Here is a 23,652-nt window from a genome sequence, read left to right as displayed (position 1 = left end):
AGCAGGGCAGAGAGAGAATGTTCTGGAGAAGGGAAAATAAACACCCTTGAGAAGCTGATCCTGCATATTCAGACTCCTCCTTTGGCTGCAGGGCTGGGAAATGAGGAATTTTACATTTTTTGGGGTCATCCCAACACCCAGAGCTGAGAGAGAAGCTCCAGGGAGAGCTCAGAGCCCCTGGCAGGGCCTGGAGGGGCTCCAGGAGAGCTGCAGAGGGACTGGGGACAAGGGATAAGGGACAGGACACAGGGGATGGCTCCCACTGCCAGGGACAGGGATGGATGGGAGATTGGGAATTGGGAATTGTTCCCTGGCAGGGTGGGCAGGGCTGGGATGGAATTCCCAGAGCAGCTGTGGCACCTCTGGATCCCTGGCAGTGCCCAAGGCCAGGCTGGATTTTGGCTCATTCACCAGTTACCGTGGGGAATTCCAGGAGCTCACACCTCTGAGCCATCAAACATCCCAAATTGCCTCTCCCATTCAGATTTCCTCCAGGAGCTCCACAACCAGCCTGCCCTGGAAATGCCCTGCCAAGCAGAGGCCGTGAGGTGCAGCCAGCAGCCCTGTACAATAAAATGTGAATAAAATGTGAATAAAATGTGAATAAAATGTGAATAAAATGATCCTACCCAGCAGGGCTGAGATGAGGAACAGCTCCAGGCACAGCCCCTCAGCCCTGTCCTCTCTGTCCAGCCCCAAAGCAGCAGCACAGGCAGATCCCGCCCTGCAAAGGCAAAAAATCCACAAAATAAAACAGCCCCAAGTTCTGGGATGGAGAACCACAGGAAATCCAAGGGGCCGGGCTGAGGCAACACCTTTCCTTTGAGCTAAAAGACAGAGATTTTCCTTTAATATTATTACACCTGCTTGGGAGCTGCTGTAATTAAAATTGAAATTCAATTTAATAATGGCACAGAAATACTTGTGTCAGCCTGATCCCTTGAATTTATCACTTACATGGGCAGAAAGCCAGGCGGCAAAGCTGACTCAAAAATCAAAACTCAGCTTTGGGTTCTGATGGGATCCTTCACACCCCTCTGGGATCTCTGGGATCCCTCAGACCCCTGACACCATTTTGGGATCCCTCAGAACCTTCTGGGACCTCTGACACCATTTTGAGATCCCTCAGACCCCTCTGGGACCCCTGAGATCATTTTGGGATCCCTCAGACCCCTCTGGGACTTCTCACACCCTTTTGGGACCCTTCACACCCCTCTGGGATCCTTCCCACCATTCTGGAACCCCCTGAGACCTTTTTGGGATCCCTCAGACCCCTCTGGGATCTCTCACACCCTTTTGGGATCACTTGCACCCCTCTGGGACCCCCTGAGACCCTTTTGGGACCCCTCATACCCCTCTGGGATCTCTCACCCCCTTTTGGGACCCTCTGAGACCCTTTTGGGACCCCTCACACCCCTCTGGGATCTCTCACACCCTTTTGGGACCCCTCACCCCCTTTTGGGACCCCTCAGCCCCGTTCCCCTGTCCCGGCGCCGGGGCTGTGCCCCTCTCCAGCGAGAGCAGAGGGAGCTGAGCCCATTCCAGGGTTCCAATGAGCACATCTGACACCAACAACAGCTCAGCAGCAGCGCCCATCCCTTCCTGTGTGGCTGCAGTGTTTGGAAGGGCCATTTCCTCATCCTTTGAGCCTCCAATTAAGGCTGCTCGTTTCCCTCTTCTTCAGGTGCTCATAAATCTGCAGGGGAAGGCAGGAGAGAGGCAAATCCATCACCCTCGCACAGGATTCCTGTTTATCCACCAGCCAGCACCGGCTTCCAGCCACTCCACAAAGCAATTTGTTCCCACAGCCCATCCTTCCCCACGGGGAACTTTTCCCTGTCTCCGTGGCAACAGAGGGAGCAGGGATGAGGGGCACAGGCACAAATGGGGACAGCACGGCCAAAAATTCCAGAGCTGGTGGCCACGGGTGCCCAGAGCTGCTGGGCTCTGCTCAGGGCTGGTCCATCCCCCTCTGGTCACCTCTCCATGCTTGTTCCCTGCTTTACCAGGTCCTGCCCCAGCAGCAGGACCCCAGAGCTCCTGGAACAGCTCCGTGTTCCTGGGTTGTGTCCAGAGCATCCCTCTGCCTGCCCCGGATGCCTCCAGACCTCCAAGAGCTCAGGGACCTTGGCAGCAAGTCAAAACCACCCGTGGCTCCCATTTTAGCCCGTGGGGGAGGCTGCCAACCTTTTACAAGCCACACGGGTTTGAGTGGTGTAATAGGGGAATTGACACAGGGTGGAAAAGTGAATTTTGGGGTTTTTAGAATGAAATTCAGGGGTACAGGATGGAGGAATCTGGGTGTGCCCTGGCCTTTTCTTCCTTCTCCTTGCCCTCCAGTCTCGGTGTGATGGTGACACTTTTCTGTTGGTCTAGGACAGGGACACACTGTCCAATGTAGATTTTAGGTATTGGTGTGGGAACTGTAAACATGGTACATGAAATTTTGGGTATATAATGTGGGAGACAGCGTGGCTGGAAGGAGACTGCCACGGCTTCTGTGCTAGCTGGAGCTCAGCAGGTCAGAGAGAAAATATTGTAGATAAGAAAAAATAAACATGAAAACTCAGCTTCACACATTCCAGACCTTTTCTTCAGTGGAAAAAAGGATTTTCACACTGCTGGGGCCTTGCCAGCTGACCCTGACAGGGTTAGAGGTGCCTGGGGTGTGTTCTGTCCAGGTGAGGTGTACCTGGGTGTGTGTTCCATCCCCCTCTGTCAGAGCTGCGGCAGTTCTCTCTGTTCATGGAGCAGTTTTCTTTATCTCTTGCACAGCCAATCCTCCCTCCAGGAGATCTCTGCTGTTCCTGGGCCATTAATTATTAATTATCTTCTGTTCATGGCCAATGAGTGTCCCTGCATGGCTGAGAAAATTCCATCAACCCATGGGGAGATGCTCCACCCAGGGGAGGAGCCAAAAATTCCTACCTGGATCCAATCTGACCTGGGAACAGCACAGCAGCCTCTGCCCCCTGCATTCCCAGAGGAGCAGCTTTCTCCCCACTGCATTCCCAGGGGAGCAGCTTTCTCCCCACTGCATTCCCAGAGGAGCAGCTTCCTTCCCCCTGCATTCCCAGAGGAGCAGCTTTCTTCCCCCTGCATTCCCAGGGGAGCAGCTTTATCCCCCTGCATTCCCAGAGGAGCAGCTTCCTTCCCCCTGCATTCCCAGAGGAGCCCAGGCCCATCTCTCCCATTCCTGGAGCTCCAAGGAAAACTCCCCCCTTGTGCAGATCCTGCTCCAGCAGAAGCACAGCTGGCACTGCAGGAGGGCTGAGCCCCCAGGGATGGGGCTGAGCCACTCCCTGACCCTCAGGGGACAGGGCTGCTCTCACTCTGGCAGGGTTGTTCTGTATTACTACATTTTAAAATTTATTTTTATTTTCTTCCCTAATAAAGAACTGTTATTCCCATTCCCACATCTTTACCTGAGAGCCCCTTAATTTCAAAATGATAACAATTTGGAGGGAGGGGGTTTCCATTTACCATTTCAGGGGGGCTCCTGCCTTCCTTAGCTGTTCACACCGAGACATCCGTGCCCACCTCCACATTCCCAAGGCTTGCTGGATCAACCGAGCAAATTCCACAGCACAATTCATTAGAGAACTGATCCTCATGTACAGTAACGCTGGAGTGGGGAAAACATTCCCACAAAACATGAGAACCAATTCTGCTTGTCCAGAAACATCATCCTGCAGGAGGATTAGCATAAATTACAACAAATCCCAAACACAGCTGCACTAACAGAGCATGTCCTGGCCCAGTGGGGCCAGGAGTGGTTTTAAGCTGGAAGAGGAGGGATTTAGATGGGATTTTGGGCAGGAATTGTTCCCTGGCAGGGTGGGCAGCCCTGGCACAGGTGCCCAGAGCAGCCGTGGCACCCCTGGGTCCCTGGCAGTGCCCAGGGCCAGGCTGGAGCAGCCTGGGACAGTGGGAGGTGTCCCTGCCATGGCAGACAGTGGCTTTGAGGTCCCTTCCACCCAAACCAGGCTGGTTTTCCATGATTTTCTCCAGCTGTTAGCTGCAGCCCAGGCGAGCTGTGGGCTCCCTGCACCTTGAGCCGGGCAGAATAATTCTCCCTCTTAGAAAAGTGGCTCTAAAAAGAGAAATGACCCAGCTAGATAAAATCAATGTGTCTGAGGATCTCATCATGAGCTGCTCTAACACCCCACCGTGAGACTCAGATGTGCTCCTGTGTGATTTTTGATTCATCTTCCATGCTTACTAAAACCAAGAGAACGTGGTGCAGGCATTCTCTGCTCTTGTGACCCAGGAGATTTTCTCCAACACCCCTTTCCAATCCCTTCTCTTAGCTTTTAAGGCAGCAGAGGAAGGAACATTTTAACCTGCCATGGACAAGCTCTTCTCTCCTGCGTGCCAGGGAGATCTCAGGATCGGAAGTTCTGTTGAGCAGGGTAGAAATAAGATTTTCCTGGAGGGTATTGAAGTGGCCAAGCAGAGAGCAAAGCCCACAGACATCACCTGAGGGATCCAAGAGTTCTTTGGAGCCACTTCCAGGGCTGGGAAGTGGCTCCAAAGAAGTTGAGCTGGGAGAGCACGAGAAATGGATTTGTGAAGAATGTTCAAAACTTGATGGAAATGTGTGGCAAGCATTTCTCTCCCTTTCAGGATTGTTTATAGACGTGTACAGAGAGAAGTGAAAGAGAAAACAATTTCTATTTCTGTTCCTCGTTTTTCTTATGTGGAATGTGTTTGGAGAATTGTTTCCCTGGGGTGTTGCTGGGTTGGATTCTGGTGAGGATTGTTTGAGCCTGATGACCAATCCAATCCAATCCAACCCAATCCAACCCAATCCAATCCAATCCAATCCAATCCAACCCAATCCAACCCAGTCCAATCCAATCCAACCCAATCCAATCCAATCCAACCCAATCCAATCCAACCCAATCCAATCCAATCCAATCCAATCCAACCCAATCCAACCTAACCCAATCCAATCCAACCCACCTGGGGCTGGGCTCTCAGAGAGAGTCACGAGTTGTGTTGGAGTTCGAGAAAGTAGTATGTAGTTTTAATATCCTCCTTTTATATAGTATATTAGCATAATTATAATAAAGAAATAATTCAGCTTTCTGAACTGAGTCAGACATGGTAATTTCTTCCCATTGGGTTCACCTGCATTTGCAATAGAAAGGTCACACTGTCTGGTACATCTGTGTGCAAATACTGAGCTGCTGAGAGGCTGAAAAGCATTTCAAGGTGTTGTAAGCAGGAAATAGGTTTTGCTTCTGAAGGAATGGTGCTGAGTTTGACACCTCTTGTGCCTCGCTGTTCATTGAGACTGATAATGGAATAAAATCTTTTAAAAGGCCTCTCGGTTGTCCCATCTCTGTAAAAGCTGGGAAAAGCAGCAGGAGAGCAGCCAGCAGTGCAGGAGTGCAGCAGGAGCTGATCTGCACGGAGCCAGCTGGAGAGGTGGGAGGGAAGCAAAATTCCCCCAGAAGGATCAGATGGATTCCCCCAAAGGCTCAGATCAGCTCTTGGCTGGAGCTCCCTGCCCTGGGGAACATCTCATGGGCTGGACACAGGAAATCTCCTGGGCTGGACAGGAACATCTCCTGGGTTGCACACAGGAATATCTCATGCTGGACAGGCTGCAGGGTTGCTCCCCCCCAGTGAATTCCCCCTGGCCAAACCCCAGCAGCCCCTGGGTCAAACCAGGGCTCTCCACACACTGAGAGCTGAATTCCCAGGATCAGAGGAGGAGTGGGACTCCAGGAGCCCTTGAAGTGCAATCACAGCCATCACAAAGCCTTTGGCACTCAGCAGAGAGATTTAATATCTCTTTCGAGAGCCATTCCTGCTCTGCTTTGGCTGAAGGCAGTCTCTGAGTGTCTGTCCAGGGGAGAGGGAGCTGATATTTTACATTTATTGGAGTTGTCAGGGCAGCAGTGCTCAGTCCCTGCTTCCTGGCAGACACAAACCTGCTGAAAGGGACCATCAGCCATCCTGCCCTGCCTGTCCCGGCAGTGCCCTCCTCACGGGCACAGTCTGTGCCAAGGGGGTAAATCTGCCTCGGTCCTTGCTGCCACAGGAATGAATTCCTCACAAATCCTCCCAGACAGCACTGCCAAGCCTTGGAGAGAGCCCTCCAGCCTCCTCCTGCCTTTCCCAGCCATCTGCTCTCTCCCTCAGGGCAGGACAGGAGCCACAAAGAGCCCACAGCTCTGGGAACACAATCCTCTTCTCCTCCTCCCCTTCCCAGGCTGGCCTCACCTCCCTTCATCCTGCCCGGATTCCAGAGCCAAACCGTGCCACAGCTGGTGCACACGAATGTTCTCTCACCTCTCTCTCTTCTGAGGCAGCTCCGCACAACCTTCGAGTTGTTTTTTCTGATGCTGTTGTTTTATTTTTCTCTGAGAAAACCCCCCACCTTGGGCAGCTCATTTCTTCTGCTTTCCAGGAAGCCTGGCTGAGCGAAGGATGAAGCATCGCCCTCAGTAACAGCAGAACTGTGCTGGGCAACCCATCAGAACAGCTCCTGCAGAGCCTTCCAGGAGAGGAACGAGCTCTTTGCCTGGCCACCATGGGCCTGGCAGCCTCTGGCAGCTGCAAGAGGAATTATTGAGGGTTTTAGGACACGTGCTGTGCTGGGGCACTGTTCCTTCATCAAACAAACTCAGCTGCCAATGCAACCCCCACCCTTCAACAGCCAAAAAACCCCCAAAGATTCCAGAGCCTCAAGAGCATCTCTGACACCAGCTGAAATGTGAAATGTTCCTGGGGAAATGAAGAGGAGAATATTTTACAAGGCTGTCTTTCTGCAGCTCCAAGTGCCCAGGGCAGCGTGTTCCTGCTCCTACTGAAGCCGTGTCAGGTATCTCACACCTGACTCAGATCAAACATTCCTGGAGCAGCCACCAAATCCCAAATCAGGACTGGGAACATGCAGGGAGTCATCCATGACACACCCAGGCAGCACAGGGGGCGAGAAATATCTCGATTGATGGCTCTACACGTGCTCCATTTGGCCCTCACGGATGGATTCAAAGACATTTTTCCTTCCTGCAGCCCCAAACTCTGAGCTGGGAGAGGCTGAAGCTTCAGGAGGGAGGAACCAGGGCCATTCCTACTGTGGCATCAGCTTCAGGGTCCAGGGAGGGAGAGCTTACCCTCAAGCACAGCCCAAGTGCTTCAGCTTTGCTTCTCTGTGAAAATCAGCACCAGGAATAGTTCCAGGCACCCCTGAAGTGGAAGGAGTGAATCCCATTAAAATCCCACGGGAATGAGGGAATGTGTTTAATCCCAGTGGTGTGGAGAGCTTGGGCTCACCAGAATGAATTGGAGAGATTTCCATAAAATCCCAAATGCTTTGGGTGGGAGGGACCCCACATCCCACCCAGTGCCCCCCTGCCACAGCAGAGACCCCTCCCACTGTCCCAGCTGCTCCAGCCCCAGTGCCCAGCCTGGCCTTGGGCACTGCCAGGGATCCAGGGGTGCCACAGCTGCTCTGGGCATTCATCCCTACCCTCCCAGGCAACAATTCCTTCCCAAAATCCCATCTAAAAATCTCCCCCACTTCAGCTTCTGGATCATTCTGCATTTCTCTCTGTGCTCAGCCTGTTTTGCTGGGAGTTCAAAAGGCTCAGAAGCACAAACACACACACACAGTAAACAAACAAAGCAAAGAGAAAAACCCCACAAAAACCCTTCAGCTGTTTTCCCAGCAGCCTGTGAGCAGCAGATGCCACATCCCCGTGCCATAATCCAGCTTTGCTAAACCTTGTGGAACTTCCCTGATGGAGCTGGCCGGGTCCCCTGCCCCGGCTGCTCGGGGACCTCTCAGAGTTGTGGCTCCCCAGCCCTGGGCAGGGCTGGATGGGAGATTGGGAATTGGGAATTGTTCCCTGGCAGGGTGGGCAGCCCTGGCACAGGATGGAATTCCCAGAGCAGCTGTGGCTGCCCCTGGATCCCTGGCAGTGCCCAAGGCCAGGCTGGACACTGGGGCTGGAGCAGCTGGGACAGTGGGAGGGGTCCCTGCCATGGCAGGGGGGCGCTGGGTGGGATTTGGGGTGGCACTGGGGGGGTTTGGGTCCCTCCCATCCCAACCCAGCCCAGCATTCCGTGGTTCTGAGCAAGATTTCCAGCAGATTTCTGGCCAAGCCAAGCCCCACCAGGATGGGGACCCCACCCCTCACCCAGCCTGCCCCAGTCCCTCTCCCACAGGGACAGAACACCCTCAAATCCAATGCCTCCCTATAAATTAAACAACTCTTAAATATTAAAGCCATAAGTTGAAGTTCTTTGCTGGATTTCACCCCCTTTGCAGCAGCACTTTTGTTCCCAGCTGCTTTTTTGGTTTGCTTTTTGTTTTCTTTTCCTAACTTTATGATTCTAGGGCAGAGCGAAGAAAGTCCCTGGTTTCTGTCAGCCTCTGCTCGCTGGTGACTCAGGTGCTCTGGGGGAAAGCCAAGGCTCTGGCTGCAAATGGAATTCATTCCCAAACTCCTAAACTGCTCCTGAATAGATTGAGAGCACACATTTAAATCTGCATAGATTTAAAGCACATCTTCATCATATTTCAAGCTTTAGAAGGAGCTTGTGTGTGAGCAACACCCCAAACTCACCCTGTGGGTTTTGTTTCAGAATCCATTTCAATAACAATCAGGCACTTTGAAATTTGAAGGAATGACATCAGAAGCTGACAGGAATTGTGCAGGAATGTGAAAAAGGGATGGATACACTCAAATTTATCGATATTGAAAGATTTTTCTCGTGTTCTTAAACACAACCATTAAACTTCCTAAAGACATCCTGAGACACATAATGGGGATGGGAGAACTTTCCAAGAGAATGATGAATTAATTAGCTGTGAGTGAAGCTGATGGAACCCTGGCATCTCTCAACTTGGAGGGGACCCTGAAGGATCCCTGATCCCTCTGCTCTGTACCTGAGGTGGCACCTCCTGCTTCCTCTGGAGTTCCTCCCCCAAATCCAGGTCTGCTCCCTCCTCTTTTGTTTTTTACCTTTTTTCTTCCCTTTTCCACTCTGATCTCTCTGTCCAGGGAGAGAATTCCACTGCTTTGTCCTGCAGGATAACTGAGAGCCTCCTCCCTCTGTTGGGTGGTTAATCCTGGATTCTGAGCTCAAAGAGCAGCGTGCTCCCTCCCTCTGCCCACTGCACACCTGCAGAAGGGCAAAGTGCCTCCTGCAGCTCCACCACCGCGGGGATGCTGGAGAAAAACAAACAAACCACACAGCTGCCTCCAAAAAAAAGGGATAAAAGGAACCTGAAAGGATTCCCACAGTGCTGGGCTCTCCTGGCTGGGCAGCACTGGGACACTCCTGTTCCCAGGGCTGCTGGGGGGGAATGTTTTCCCTCAGCAATCTCAGCCTGTCAGGCACAATCCCACGTTTCTTTTGCACTGGGATGGCTCCAGGGTAGCCCAGGGCTGGGCTGTTCTCAGGGCTGTGGAAACTCAGCAAGGGATGAGGAGAAAATAGAATAAAATAGAATAAAAATAGAATAAAAAGCACTGGAATTGTCTTGCCAGGGAGGTGGAGGAATCACCATCTCCAAATGTGTTTTAAAAAGGACTGGCCATGGCACTTGGTGCTGTAGTCGAGGTGTTGGGGCATGGGTTGGACTTGATGATCTTAGAGGTCTCTTCCAACCTCGTTATTCTGGGATTTTGTGATTGATTCTGGGATTCTGTGACTCTGTGATTCTGGGATTCTGTGACTCTGTGATTGTTGATTCTGGGATTCTGTGGTTCTATTATTCAGTGATTCTGTGATTCTGTGATTCTGTGGTTCTGTGATTCTGTGACTCTGGGATTCTGGGATTCTGGGATTCTGTGATTGTTGATTCTGTGATTGATTCTGTGATTCTGTGGTTCTATTACTCTGTGGTTCTGTGGTTCTGTGATTCTGGGATTCTGTGATTCTGTGATTTTGTGGTTCTATTATTCAGTGATTCTGTGATTCTGTGATTCTGTGATTCTGTGATTCTGTGATTCTGTGATTCTGTGATTCTGTGATTCTGTGATTGTTGATTCTGTGATTCTATTATTCTGGGATTCTGTGGCTCTGTGATTCTGTGGTTCTATTATTCTGTGGTTCTGTGAAAACGCCCTGGCAGCAGTTACCTGTGGGTGTGGGGCTCCCTCCAGCCCAGGGTCCTTCTCCAGGAGGGAAATCTCTCAGACACTCCGGGGCACGGGCAGCAAACCAGCAGGAAAAGCAGCAAGAGAAGAAAATGGGGTTGTTTTTTTCACTGAAAAGGAAAAGGAAGAAGAGGTAGCACGGTTTCATGCTTGGCAGTGCCAGAAATCAAGGCCAGTTCGGTGGCTTTGGGAAAGCCTGGTCTGGTGGGAGGTGTCAGGAGAGGACAAGGGGGGAAGGCTTTAAACTGGCAGAGAAAAGCTTTAAATTGGATTTTGGGGAGGAATTGTTCCCTGTGAGGGTGGGGAGGGGCTGGGCTGGAATTCCCAGAGCAGCTGGGGCTGTCCTGGGTCCCTGGCAGTGCCCAGGGCTGGGCTGGGACAGTGGGAGCTGTCCCTGCCATGGGACAGGGATGGGCTTTAGGATCCTCCCAGCCCAACCATTCCATGAGAAATTCCAACCCTTTGATCTTTACTTGCAGGAGGAAAACTCACCGAGGCAAAGTGGCTCCTCTTGGAGGCCAGGGCTAACCCCACCCTGCACAAACTCAGGAATAATTTAACTGGGAAACTTCCAGGCTCTCCTCCAGCACTGCACCCCAGATGCCAGGCTCCAGCAGGGGAAAAGCTCTCCTTGGAATGCCCAGACCAGGTGGGATTCCTTTGTAATCTGCACTCCCCTCCAGGCTTTTTGAAGCTTCACTTTAGGCTGAGTTCAAGTGAGTAGTCTTGATTTGTGATTCCTCGCGGCATTTTCACTCTGGAGCTCTCTGTTGCTTTGTTTGCTTGGAAGAGGATAAAAAACAGAGAGTGAAGAGAAATCACTCTGTAAATCAATGCCTGGCGAGCTCTTAGCTGAGAAATGATTTTATTTATTAAAGATGTGAAAATCCCCCTTCCATTTCACACCTAAATCTTCACTTAAGCAAGATAACTCCAGTCCTGGATGAGGAACAAGCAGGGAGAAGGAGAAATGTTTGGGAGTAGCACAAGTGCTGGGGGTTGAGCTCATCAGGATTTTATAACACACAGAAAAAAGACAATGGAGTTCACAACACCAAAAAGAGAGAATAGAATGTGAAATATGGCTCTAAAATCTGCTCCATCCGTGCAACAACAGCTTTTCCCAGCTGTCTGACAGCTTTAAAGATGTTCCATCAGGAGGAATAACAGGTATTTGTCACCCAGGTCAGTGGTTATTTTATCCCCAGTTTAGGTTTTCTGACTCATTCAGCTACCCAAGGCTTGTGACAGGCACAGGATGATGAAGGATTTGGGCAGTGCTGACCCACAGCACATCCCCCACCTCTGCTGTGTCCAGCCTGCTCAGGAGCTGCCCTTCCCTGTGTCCTTTTATTTATACTGATACCAATAGACATTCTTCTGGTCATATTTTGTAGTGGAGCAGCATCCTTTTAATATGAACCCATGCTCCTGCTAGAGAAATTAAAGTTCTGCAGTGGCTTCCCAGTGATTTTGGGGAGAGAAAATTCCTCTTTTAACATCATTTACTTGATTTACTTTTTTTGTTTTGGTTTGGTTTGGTTTTTTTCATTTTAACTGGAAAATTCCCATGTAGCTCAAACCAAAGAGTGCTGATTTTAGATTACGGGGGTTTTAAGCAGGAGAAATTTTGGGAATGAGGAAGGAGCTGCATTGGCACCACGGATGGGTTCAAGTCTTGCTTCTCCACTCCAGAGCCCTTTTCCCCATCCATAGGATGGGATGGGATATTGGGAGGGAATGTTGGCTGTGAGGGTGGGGAGGGGCTGGGATGGAATTCCCAGAGCAGCCGTGGCTGCCCCTGGATCCCTGGCAGTGCCCAAGGCCAGGCTGGACACTGGGGCTGGAGCAGCTGGGACATGGGAGGGGTCCATGGGATGAACTTTCAGGTCCCTTCCCACCCAAACCATCTGGGGTTCTGGGATTCCATCAGAGCAGGCTTTTCCCATGGATTCCTCACCTCTGAGCTTTTCCCATGGATTCCTCACCTCTGTGCAGATCCTCAACCCAGCCCAGCCCAGCTCCTGCTGCCAGGGGGATATTTGGGACATTCCAGGGAAAAGGAGGGTCAGGAAGAGTTTTGTTCCTGCAGGAGAGTGGAGAAACAGCCATGAGAACCTGCTCCTGCAGCCTGCACCCCCTCCTGTGCCAGAGCAACCCTGCCTGGAAAATCCCCCAAAAAGCAGGGAATCTAAATCCTGCAAAAAGCATGGAATCTAAATCCCCCCAAAAGCAGGGAATCTAAATCCCCCAAAAGCAGGGAATCTAAATCCCCCAAAAAACATGGAATCTAAATCCCCCAAAAGCAGGGAATCTAAATCCTGCAAAAAGCAGGGAATCTAAATCCCCCAAAAAGCAGGGAATCTAAATCCCCCAAAAAACATGGAATCTAAATCCCCAAAAAAGCAGGGAATCTAAATCCCCCAAAAGCAGGGAATCTAAATCCTGCAAAAAGCATGGAATCTAAATCCCCCCAAAAGCATGGAATCTAAATCCCCCAAAAAGCAGGGAATCTAAATCCCCCAAAAAGCAGGGAATCTAAATCCCCTAAAAAGCAGGGAATCTACAGCAATGCTGCTGCAAAAGAAGCGGATTTCTGTGGCTGGCTGGGATGGGCTCCCAAGGAGCTGCCAGGAGATGGATCCTCCCTGGGATATTCTCAGTTCAGTCAGAGAGGAAGGACAGTTTCTAACCAGACAGAAACCTGGGAAACTGATGAGAAAGAATGTAAATAATTATTTATCTCTCTTGTTCACATTGCTTATCGATAAGTTCTGCCCCTGTGTGTCATTCACTGCACACCAATGGTGTGAGATGTTTTTACTCTGGGATCACTGGAATTGGTCTGGATGAAGCTCTCTATAAAAAGAGTGATATATTTGAAATAAATCAGAGTTCTACTTGCAGGCTTCTGAAGTGGAGCCATTTCACACCGTCCTACCCCAATCACCTGCCCACCCCGTGGCTGTTTGAGCAGGGATCCTTGGGAGCCCCTTCCAGCCTGGGAGATGCCAGGGATTGCAGGGATAACGCAGGGAGACAAAGCTGAGCCACCCACGGGTTTGGTGGCCTGGAGGTGGAGTCCCCAGGAGCCCTGCAGGGCTTTAAAGCTGTGGGGATGTGGCACCTGGGGACCTGGTGGCCTGGGCAGTGCTGGGGTGGCCGGACTCGATGTTCCCAGAGGGGATTTCTGAAGCTCCTCTGTCGCTGTCGAGGCAGGACGGGAATGAGAAGACTGACTAGAAGGTTTCTGAGAGTAAAATTCTGGTTTATTCAAAATACACTGCTCTTTTATACAGAGCTTTGTGAGGAACACCTCCATTAAACAACCCAAAGCATTGGTGTACAGTGCTTGACACACAGTGATAGAACTTAACTATGAACAGTGTGAACAACAAGAGACATAAAGAATTATTTATATTCTTCTCCAGCTCTTTCCCAGGCCTCTGCCTGGCCAGAAACTCCCATTTCTCTCTCTGACTGAACCTGAGTCCCACACTCCTCCTCTCAAGGAGCCCCTCTGCTGCTGCCTGAGGAGCGTTCCGAAGCTGCAATAAAAGATTCCTCTCGATGCTGGGATCCCTGAGCACAGGGAGAGCCACGGCATCCAAAAATCAGAAATAACATCAGAGTGCAAGCACAGCACTGTCATGGACAAGCTGTAACAACTGAATCCATTATTGAAAGCTACATTTCCCCTATTTCCAGCAACTTCTTCTGCCTTTGGGATGGATTGTGCAGCTCTGTCCCCTCCAGCAATAAAACCTTAATAGACTGAAACTTTTCAATTGTGTGGCGGGCAATGGGATGCAGTTTCATTTTATAAGGGGCCATCAATAACACATAAAAAATGTTGTAAAGCAGAATGTGATTATTTTAATTCCTCAGAGCAGGTCTGGAGAAGCAGGGGGTGAAGTGCGACACTCAGCAGGGACCAAATGCAATTATTTATTCCTGTTAAATTCCACTGGAGCTGGCCAGACCCTGCTGTTCCAAAAACAAACCTCCTTCCACTCTTGCTGCCCAGAGAATTGTGGATTCCTGACCCCCAGCAGTGCCCAAGGCCAGGCAGGATGGGGCTGGGAGCAGCCTGGGATGGTGGAAAGTGTCCCTGAATGTGGCAGGGGGTGCAATGGGATGAGCTTTGAGATCCATCCACACAAACCATGCAATTCCATCTGAATTAAACCCTAATACAGGATAAAAAGATTATAATATATAATCTAATCTAATCTAATCTAATCTAATATAATATAATATAATAAATATATTTGCCATAATATAATATTTGCCATAATATAATTGTCAATATGATGATATTAATACTATTATTATATATAATTTTACATATATCTTAATTTATATTATTGATATAATAATACAAACAATATTATTACTCCTATTAATAGTAACATTAATAATAATAATTAATCATAACAATATTATTATTATCCATCTTAATTAAATCCTAATAGGATATGTCCTAAAATAGCTAGGAATACCTGACAGGAATCCCTGCCAGGGCACATCTGGGGCACACAGGGCTGGGTTTTCCCTGGGGAAAGGTGCCATGGGGCATTCCTGGCAGTGTGTGAAGCTGAGTTTTCATGTTTATTTTTTCTTATCTACAATATTTTCTCTCTGACCTGCCGAGCTCCAGCTAGCACAGAAGCCGTGGCAGTCTCCTTCCAGCCACGCTGTCTCCCACATTATATACCCAACATTTCATGTACCATGTTTACAGTTCCCACACCAATACCTAAAATCTACATTGGACAGTGTGTCCCTGTCCTAGACCAACAGAAAAGTGTCACCATCACACCGAGACTGGAGGGCAAGGAGAAGGAAGAAAAGGCCAGGGCACGCCCAGATTCCTCCATCCTGTACCCCTGAATTTCATCCTAAAAACCCCAAAATAAATATAAAAATATCCCGGGCCCCGTGGCCCTGGCACTGCCCACCTCGGGGCTGGCAGGAGGCAGCAGCCAGGCCTGAGCATCTGCTCCCCTCCCTGCTGACATCTCCCTGCTGCAAACCCCGCAGCAGCACCCACGCCTGCGAGCAGCAGGCATCCCGCGGGAGGATGGCACCCGCTCGGCAGGGCTCGGGTGCCAGCTCCGTCCTCCACACCGTGTCACACCCGGCTGTGTCACTGGGGATGGCAGATTGTCACTTGGAGAGGCTCCCCAACTCTGGCCAGGCTCCTTCCCAGGCTGCTTTCATAAACCCTGCCTCACCAGAGCACCCACCTGCTACCCTGTGCTTTTAAAAGTTTTAGCATTCCTTTAAAAGTTTTAGAGTTCTTCTAAAAGATTTCTGTACCTTCTGATGTTTACATATTTCTACTGTGTTGGAATCCAGGGCTTCCCTCTGGCTGCCCTGGGACCCTGGCAGGGGTCAGGAACCCCCTGGACAGAGCCCCCAGAGACACTGGCTGTGATCTCTGCCCATGGAAAAGAGTTTTCAATCTCACAGGATGAATTACCAGCTCTGAGTGTCTGATATCAGTAATAATTAAGTGTGGCACGGGTGCAAAAGTAAAATTTTAGGATTCTAGATGAGGGGTCCAAAGGGGACAAGCTGGAGGAAATTGGGTGTGCCTTGTCCTTTTTCTCCTTCTTCATGCCCTCCATGTCTCACTGTGGTGTTGGCATTTTTCTGTTGGTTCAGGCTGGGGACACACTGTCCAACGTAGGTGACAGATATTGGCACGTTCTTGTAAATCCAGCCCAGGGAGTTTCTGGTATTTAATGTTTGTCACATCCCACTGAGGGCAGAGCCCCACACGCTGCCCTGCAGGACAGAGCTGGGCAGGGCAGCAGAACATGTGAGAGATCAACAGAATAAACAACCTGGAACCAGCACAGACCAATTATGGCTTCTGCTTTGGCAGCGGGGCTGACAGACAGAGACTTTCTACAACCTCGGAATCACCAATAGTACAGATTCCAACACTACTGGAGTTCTCATGCACTATTCATGTAAATAATGATTCTTTTGCATCCTTCTCTGTGGGAGGAGAGAATTGACGGGCTGTTGGTTTGACCAGTGTGGTTGGAGAGGTGGCACTTCCATCCTCCAATCCACTGCCACTTGTAAAATTCTATATATTGAGAGGTCAGAAATAAAAGTTACTTCCTTTTGCTCTTTTAATCTTAGTGTGAGTGAGTTATTTTGTGGATGATTCCCAGCGCCCTGTGTGGCACCAGTGACCCCAGGGAGTGCCTGGAGCTGGGCCAGGGGGTTTGGGATGGGTTTTGGGAAAGGTTCATCCCCAGAGGGGGCTGGCACTGCCAGGGGAATGGGCACAGCCCCGAGGCTGCCAGAGCTCCAGGAGCGCTCAGGCACCACTGCCAGGATGCCCAGGTGGGATTTTGGGGTGTCTGTGCAGGGACAGGAGCTGCACTGGGTGATCCTGTGGATCCCTTCCAGCCCAGGATATTCTGGGGTGCTAAAATCCCCTTCCCCTTGCCCCCACCCAGCCCCAGCCCCTCAGGGTCACTCTGGGACCATTCTGGGGCTGTTCAGTGCCTTCACCCTTTGGCTGCTCACAGGGCAGTGCCAGAATTTCCCTAATTCCCCATCCCCAAACTCTCCAGCAGCATGGCAGTGACCAAAACAAAAAGCAAAGGCTGTTGGTGAGGATTTCTCTCCATTTTCTTGTTGCAGCTCCAAATATCAAAACCCAAGAGCAGCTGGGGGTGTCCTCTCCCCTACCCTGAGGGATTTATAGGGAAAAGGATTTCCAAGATCATCAACCCAGCCTCTGACTGAGCACCACCATCCCCACTGAGCCTCACTGCAGAGCACCCAAAACTCCTGGTTTTGACCTCCCATCATGGGGAACCCACACAAACCCTCATGGGGAACATCCCTGGAGTCCAGGCAGGTTTTGGGCTGGGGTTTCCAGGCTGTGCAAAGCCCCACAGCCCCCCTGAACCCTGCCTGTGCCTCCAGGGAGCAAGGACCCAGCCCAGCAGCACTGCCCTGGAGCGCTGCTGCTCTGCTGCACCCTGCAATTGCCAAAAGACAAAAGAAAACATGTTTGCTGCATGAGAAATGTGTTCCTAGCTCGGGAGAGGGGGCGAAAAAAAAAATCTTCATTTTCTTGAAAGAATAGCTGGAAAATTGGATATTTCTGAAAAACAAACCCTGTGAATATCAAGCAGCCGAGTCCCTGAGGAGCAGCAGCTTCCCAAGGAAGCCTCTGAGGATCCTTCCAAGCACACAGCATGAATAATTCCTGAAATCATCATCAGGGGAAGCAGACCTGGGCTCCACAGCCTCCAGTGAGGGGATCACTGCGGGGAGACAAAGCTGAGCCACCCCAAGGAGTTTGGGGACATCGAGGTGGAGTCCCCAGCCCTGCAGGGCTTTAAACTGTGGGCGTGTGGCACCTGGGCACGGGGTGGCCTTGGCAGGGCTGGAGTGGCTGGACTCGATGTTCCCAGAGGGATTTTCCAAAAAAAAAAATGATTCAGTGACCCCTCTGCCCATCCTCTGGGGACCGGGGTGGTGACAGGAGCAGGTCCTTGGCACCCAGCCCTGTCCCTGCCCAGCCCAGCCTGGGATTTGGGGTGTTCATAAACTCCAGGGCCTTGAGCACACTTCACCTGGGGATTTTGGGGTGTTCATAAACTCCAGGGCCCTGAGCACACACCTCACCTGGGGATTTTGGGGTGTTCATAAACCCTGCTCAATCCACAGCCCTGAGCACACCTCACCAGGGGATTTTGGGGGCTCATGGTCACTCAAACCCTGCTCACTCCAGGGCTCTGATGCATCACTGAGCATTCCAGACAATCTTTGTCACCCTGGGAAGGGACCAGGCCAGCAGAGAGAGGGACATGAGGAGCAGGGGCTGAGAAGGCTCCAATTCCCTGCCCAAGAATCACGAGAAATCCCTTTCAAATTGAAGATACACGGCGGCTTCTAAATATTTATGTGAGGCCTGCAAAAAAATCCATGCCAGGGCAGAAATAAAATCTATTTTAGAAGAGTTAAAAAGTGACTTTTTAACTTTTTGTTAAAGTGGGAGTGGGCTTTGAGGGAGTGGAGGTTTTGGGGTGCTGGAGGTGTCTGTGCAGGGATGCTGCAGAGGGGCAGAGCTCTGGGTTGAGGAGCTGTGGTGAGACTTTCTCTTCCCCTGTCCCTCCTCTCAGCAGCTCCTCACACCCACAAAGCTGCTCCAGCAGCACACAAACACCACCTGAGCCAGGTCAGGTCCCTGCAGGGGATTGTTTGCCTGATTTAAGGCTGAATCTGGAGGGTTTGAATCTCCTGCTGCTGCTCTGGGGGCTCCTCCTTTTCCACTGCAAACCTGCAGAGAGAGAAAAAACAGAGAAAAAATTGTAACAAAAAAAAATCCCAAACTGAAAGCAAACCAAACCCTGCCTGGTGAAGGTGGCTCTGCTTCCCCCCTGCCCCAGCGTCCTGGCTTTGGCTAAAGGGGCCAATGTGGAGCTCTGAATTGTGGAATTATTAAGGCTGGAAAAAGCCTGTAGGATCATCAGCCACCATTCAGCAGCCCCGGGGTCACCTCTGCCCTGTTCCAATGCTTGACAACCTATCCTGAGGGGAAATTGTCCTTATGTCCAATCTAAGTCTCCCACGGTGGCACCCGAGGCCATTCCCTGTCCTTGCTCCCTGCGAGGAGCCAGTGCAGGCCTGTACCAAGGGCCAGAAACGATGGCCAGGATTCCCCAAGGGCAGAAATGGTGATCAGGATTCCCCAAGGGCCAGAAATTATGATCAGAATTCCCCAATGGCAGAAATGATGGCCAGGATTCCCCAAGGGCCAGAAATGATGGCCAGAAATCCCCAAGGGCCAGAAATGATGATCAGGATTCCCCAAAGGCCAGAAATTATGTCCAGGATTCCCCAAAGGCCAGAAATGATGGCCAGAATTCCCCAAGGGCCAGAAATTATGGCCAGGATTCGCCAAGGGCCAGAAATGATGGGCAGGATTCCCCAAGGGCCAGAAATTATGACCAGGATTCCAAGGTTTGGGATATTCCACACCGAGATTCCAAGGTTTGGGATATTCCACACCGGGATTCCAAGGTTTGGGATATTCCCCACCAGGAGCTCCTCTCTCCTGCTCAGGCAAGCCCCTCACACAGAGACCACTCCCATCAGAGACTTTTTGGGACAATCCCCAGGAGAAGAGGTAAATGGTATGATTTCCACCCGGCCCCAATCCTTCTGGCTGGTCATAAGCCATTAATGAGCATGCACTAAACATTCCATAAAATATGTAAAGCCCGGGTGGTGCTCAATAGATCTTGGCAAGTGCCTCGTTTAACCTTCACAGCTCATGAGAAACTGTTCCGGCTTCCCCTCTCAGACATGAGAACCATTGATTGTTTACAGCTCTGCACGACCTTTGGTGACAAGAGAGGGAAATTATGAGATATTCGGGGGTAATTCAATCATGAAATGTGCTCCAAATTAGGGGGCTGCAGAGTGCCTGCATTGCTCGTGCACATTTATTTCAGCTCCCAGTCTCATCCGAGTCTTTGGAGGTGTGGAGGAAACTCTTTCAAAGTCTTCTGAGTGCAGATAAACTGTTAATGGCTGGGAGACAGCAGGGCTGAAGAGCTGCTCATAACTGTAAAATCCATAATTAATTTAAAAAGCATCAGCTAAACGACACTTTGCTGTTATAGATGTGCAGCACACACACCGAGATCCTCTCCTGGAAGAGCTGTGCAAGGACTTCTTCAGGCTCACAGGACACAGTCAGCCTCCACAGCACCAAATCTGACTGACAGCACCTTCGTCACCCACCTTGAGGACTTTGCTTCCCTGCTGGTCCCACAGCACGCAGCCCTTCAGGGGTTAAAAACAGCACAGCCACTCTTCCCCTCCTCCGGCTCTCATTTCTCCTCCTCATATTTTCGGTTTATTTCACTTCAAACCCTCTTACCGCCCAAACTCCACCTCCTGTGACAGGGAATTGTTGTCTCTTCCTACCAACCTGTAATTACAAGGCACGAGCGAGCCTTGAAATGGATTTTTTGGGAGCCAGTGTTATGAAAACACCTGGAAACGGGGCTGTGCCAGAATACATCCTTTGCTAGAGATATCTCAGCGCTGTGACCCTGTGCCAGGGAAGCCTGGCAGGGCCACGCCGGGTCCTGGCCCCGCTCGTGGGGCAGAGCTGCAGCTCTGGGTCCTGCCAGGCTGGACAGGCTCAGCAATCCTCAGACATCCCCACCCTGGAGGCTGAGCCTGCAGAGCTGCGGGGGCTCGACAGAGCCCACCCTGGTGTGGGGTGGCTCCGTGGGATGGAAAAATCCCCCCTCCAGCCCTGCTTCCAAAGAAAGGCTCAGCAGTCTCTGTTGTTTGGTCCCAAGGCAGCTTATTGCAAGTTACCTCAAAGATTTTCTCCTGGGGCTGCTGTGGTTTGCTCACAGCCCAGGCAGAGGCACACACACACCCTGACATCCTCTCTGACCCCGACTGCTTCTTCTCTCCCCGCCTGTCGGAACTCCAAATGTCCCTCAGACATTTTTGGAGGTTCCAGGCCTTGGTCAGAAGCATTTGAGACCCTGGCAGGCAGCTGCAAACAGCTGTGATTTTGGGTTTGAGCCATGGAATGAGTTATCAACTTTGGAGGTGGAACAAGCAGTCACAAAGGGTTAGATGGGATAGTAAAAGTAGTTACAAAACAGAGAGAAATTGTTTTAGTATTTTACAGGGGGGTTTTAGCACCTGTGCAGGGGGGTTTTTACTTTGTACATGGGGGTCAGAAGTTCTAAGATGGAGGAAAGTGGGCTGATCCTGCTCTTCTTCCTTCTTCTTCCTCACCTCCATGTTCTTGGTGATGTTGGCACTCACAGATTGGTTTAGAGTAGAAAAACACCATTTAATATAGGTAATGGGCATTGGGGAAAAACTGTAAACATGTAACACGTAATGTACCATATAAAAGATAGAAAAGCACCATTTAATATAGGTAATAGGCATTGGGGAAAAACTGTAAACATGTAACACGTAATGTACCATATAAAAGATAGAAAAGCACCATTTAATATAGGTAATAGGCATTGGGGAAAAACTGTAAACATGTAACACGTAATGTACCATATAAAAGATAGAAAAGCACCATTTAATATAGGTAATAGGCAATGGGAAAACCGTAAACATGGAACACGTAATGTACAACAGTAATTTACAGCAGGCAAAACCCTTTAATGCCCCTTTCAGGAAAACCATTCAGTCTGGCTTTTGGGGACAGGCTGGATCACATCCACCCCAAATCTGGATGGGGACGAGCTGAGCCCAGCTGCCCAGAAGATCCTGCTCATCACCACCACTCTTTTAACAACCAGTGCTCTGAGTCACTGCCACGCCTCAAATCCCAGCTTTTACTGTTATTTATGTCCCACTCTGTGCCTGTATTTCATCGTTTTCACTGCAGCTCGAGCATCAGAGTCACTTGAGGAAAGACAAAGTTCCCTTCAATAGGTGTTGGTTTGGAAAGGCTTCAGAATGCCCAAAATAAAACCTGCAGACTTCTGAGGCAGGATGAGCTTCCCCTGCTAAAATGGATGTTAAAAGCTTTTTACAGGTTTGTCAATGTTTAAATCTGCCTGCAAACAGGATCACAGAATCACAGTGTGGATGTTTCAATTTTACTGCAAACAGGATCACAGATTCAAATTGTAAATATTTAAATCTTACTGCAAGCAGGATCAGAGAATCATTCTGTGGATGTTTAAATCTGCCTGCAAACAGGATCACAATCACTCAGTGGATGTTTAAATCTGCCTGCAAACAGGATCACAGAATCACTCTGTGAATGCTTAAATTTTACTGCAAAGAGGATCACAGAATCACAGTGTGGATGCTTAGATTTTACTGCAAACAGGATCACAGAATCACTCTGTGGATGTTTAAATCTGCCCCGAAAATGCCACCTTGGGGATGGCACATCTCCGAGTGCATCCAGGCAAAGGCACAGGGAACATCTCACTCCTCCCAGAGAGCTCAGACACGGGAACATGCTGGCATTCCCTGCACCAAGTCCTCTGTAATTCAATAAATAATTTCACAATTTACATTCCTTCATATCAGATAGTTTGTGCTTTCTCACATTAAATGCTTCACTACCAGAGCATTTTTGTTTGATCAGTGAGAAATCAGTGCTCCATTTGTTTCTTGTCCAATTTCTCATCCAATTTCACCCAGATTTCATTGTGCTGAACATCTTCCCCAAATCTCAGGTGCAGGATCAAACCCATTGTTGGATTTGTTTTATGCACCACGTCACAGGCACACAGCCTTGAGGCCAGAGCATCCCAAATATCTGTGCAACTGGCACAGCTTCCCTGCCAAAATTCACAGTTATTCCCACTTTCCCAACTAAATCATACAACAGCAGAGCTTCCCAAGCTGCAAACAAAAACAGATTAGCTGCTGTCTTTCCATGGTAAAAGATTGTTCAAAATAATTTTTCTCATTGATTTATTCCCCTGAGGCTTAAACTCTTTCTGTTTAAAGAGTAAATTTTAACGTGAGGGGCGAAGTTTCGTAGCCAGAGGATTTAGAGCTCAGCACGGTTGTTTTCTAAATTCTAAATATTTCTGAATTCAAGTCTTAAGGCACAAAGAAACTCCAAACATTAAAGCAGCAGACTGGCCAGCTCCTCAGAAATGATCTCTTTAAAGCAGCTGAGCTCCTTGGCTCACAGAGTGGGATGTGCTCTCCCTCTAGAGCTGCAGCTGGAGCCCAGAGCTGGAGGGAGAGGAGCGTTCCTGCCGCTGCTGGTTGCTGTTCTTACCCATTCAAACCCAGAAGTGGCCTTGAAAATCCATTTTTGCCTCAAATCCTCCCACCAGCATTTTATCCAGCCTTGACCAGGGGCCTGAACACATCCCAGAGCCCCTTTTATCAAATAGCTACAAGAAAATCACTCACAAACCTCCCATTTCCACTGTCTCAGCACTCATTATCCTCAGCACATCTTCCTCTTCACTTCTGCCATTGTGATACAATCAAGCAAATTCCCCCTGAAGAGTTTAATTAAAGCCCTCTCTGCTCAAAAAAAAAGCTGCAGGATTGCAGGATCACTCCTTGGAACAGCAGAGGAATAAAAAGCATTTGCCTCGTGCCCATTCAAACATCTGAAGTGCAGGCAGGAAAAAGAGAAATAAATAAAACCTCGCAGGGAAGGAGCTCTCCAGGCAGAGCCATCTGCTCCTCTGCCTCGTCAGGAAATGGCAGCAGCCTTGGGCTCGGGGAGCCAGGAGCTCTGCCCTGTCCTGGCACCACCAAAGGTCGGGAATAATCTGCTTTCCATCTGCTGAATAATGCAGGGGCTGCGGGCAGTGCTGCCCTGGGGCTGGGAGGGGGAGCTGGAAAGGTGGGGTGAAGGTCCAGGAGCCCAGCACCTCCCAGGGCTGCAGTTATTCCACATTTTTCTCATGCTAGCAGGAAATGGGCTGGAATTCATCCTCACCGAATGGCTGGGTTGGAAGAGACCTGCAAAACTGAGTCCAGCCCAGCCCCAACACCTCAACTA

General features: G+C 50.1%; 2 long non-coding RNA genes across 5 annotated transcripts; both read right to left on the bottom strand.

The window, feature by feature from the left end:
- Positions 1–1,653: 1,653 nt before the first annotated feature.
- Positions 1,654–7,273, bottom strand: LOC144246571 (uncharacterized). The gene is made up of 3 exons (XR_013340227.1): positions 7,131–7,273; positions 4,966–6,567; positions 1,654–1,696 (listed from the first exon to the last, which is right to left on the bottom strand). It is a non-coding gene; the product is annotated as an uncharacterized LOC144246571 (long non-coding RNA).
- Positions 7,274–9,503: 2,230 nt separating this feature from the next.
- On the bottom strand, positions 9,504–23,332 carry LOC110479898 (uncharacterized). Of its 4 annotated transcripts, none has more exons than XR_002467027.2 (5): positions 23,049–23,332; positions 18,334–18,444; positions 12,085–12,210; positions 10,617–10,906; positions 9,504–10,234 (listed from the first exon to the last, which is right to left on the bottom strand). It is a non-coding gene; the product is annotated as an uncharacterized LOC110479898 (long non-coding RNA). The 4 variants fall into 4 exon arrangements; XR_002467026.2 differs by having other exon boundaries at positions 23,053–23,332; XR_013340272.1 differs by having other exon boundaries at positions 18,370–18,444; positions 23,053–23,332.
- Positions 23,333–23,652: the final 320 nt, after the last annotated feature.

The sequence above is a fragment of the Lonchura striata genome, chromosome 7 (assembly GCF_046129695.1).
Source record: "Lonchura striata isolate bLonStr1 chromosome 7, bLonStr1.mat, whole genome shotgun sequence".
NCBI lineage: Eukaryota > Metazoa > Chordata > Aves > Passeriformes > Estrildidae > Lonchura > Lonchura striata.
Note: the sequence above shows the minus strand (reverse complement) of the source record. Positions and strands in the feature narration are given on the sequence as shown.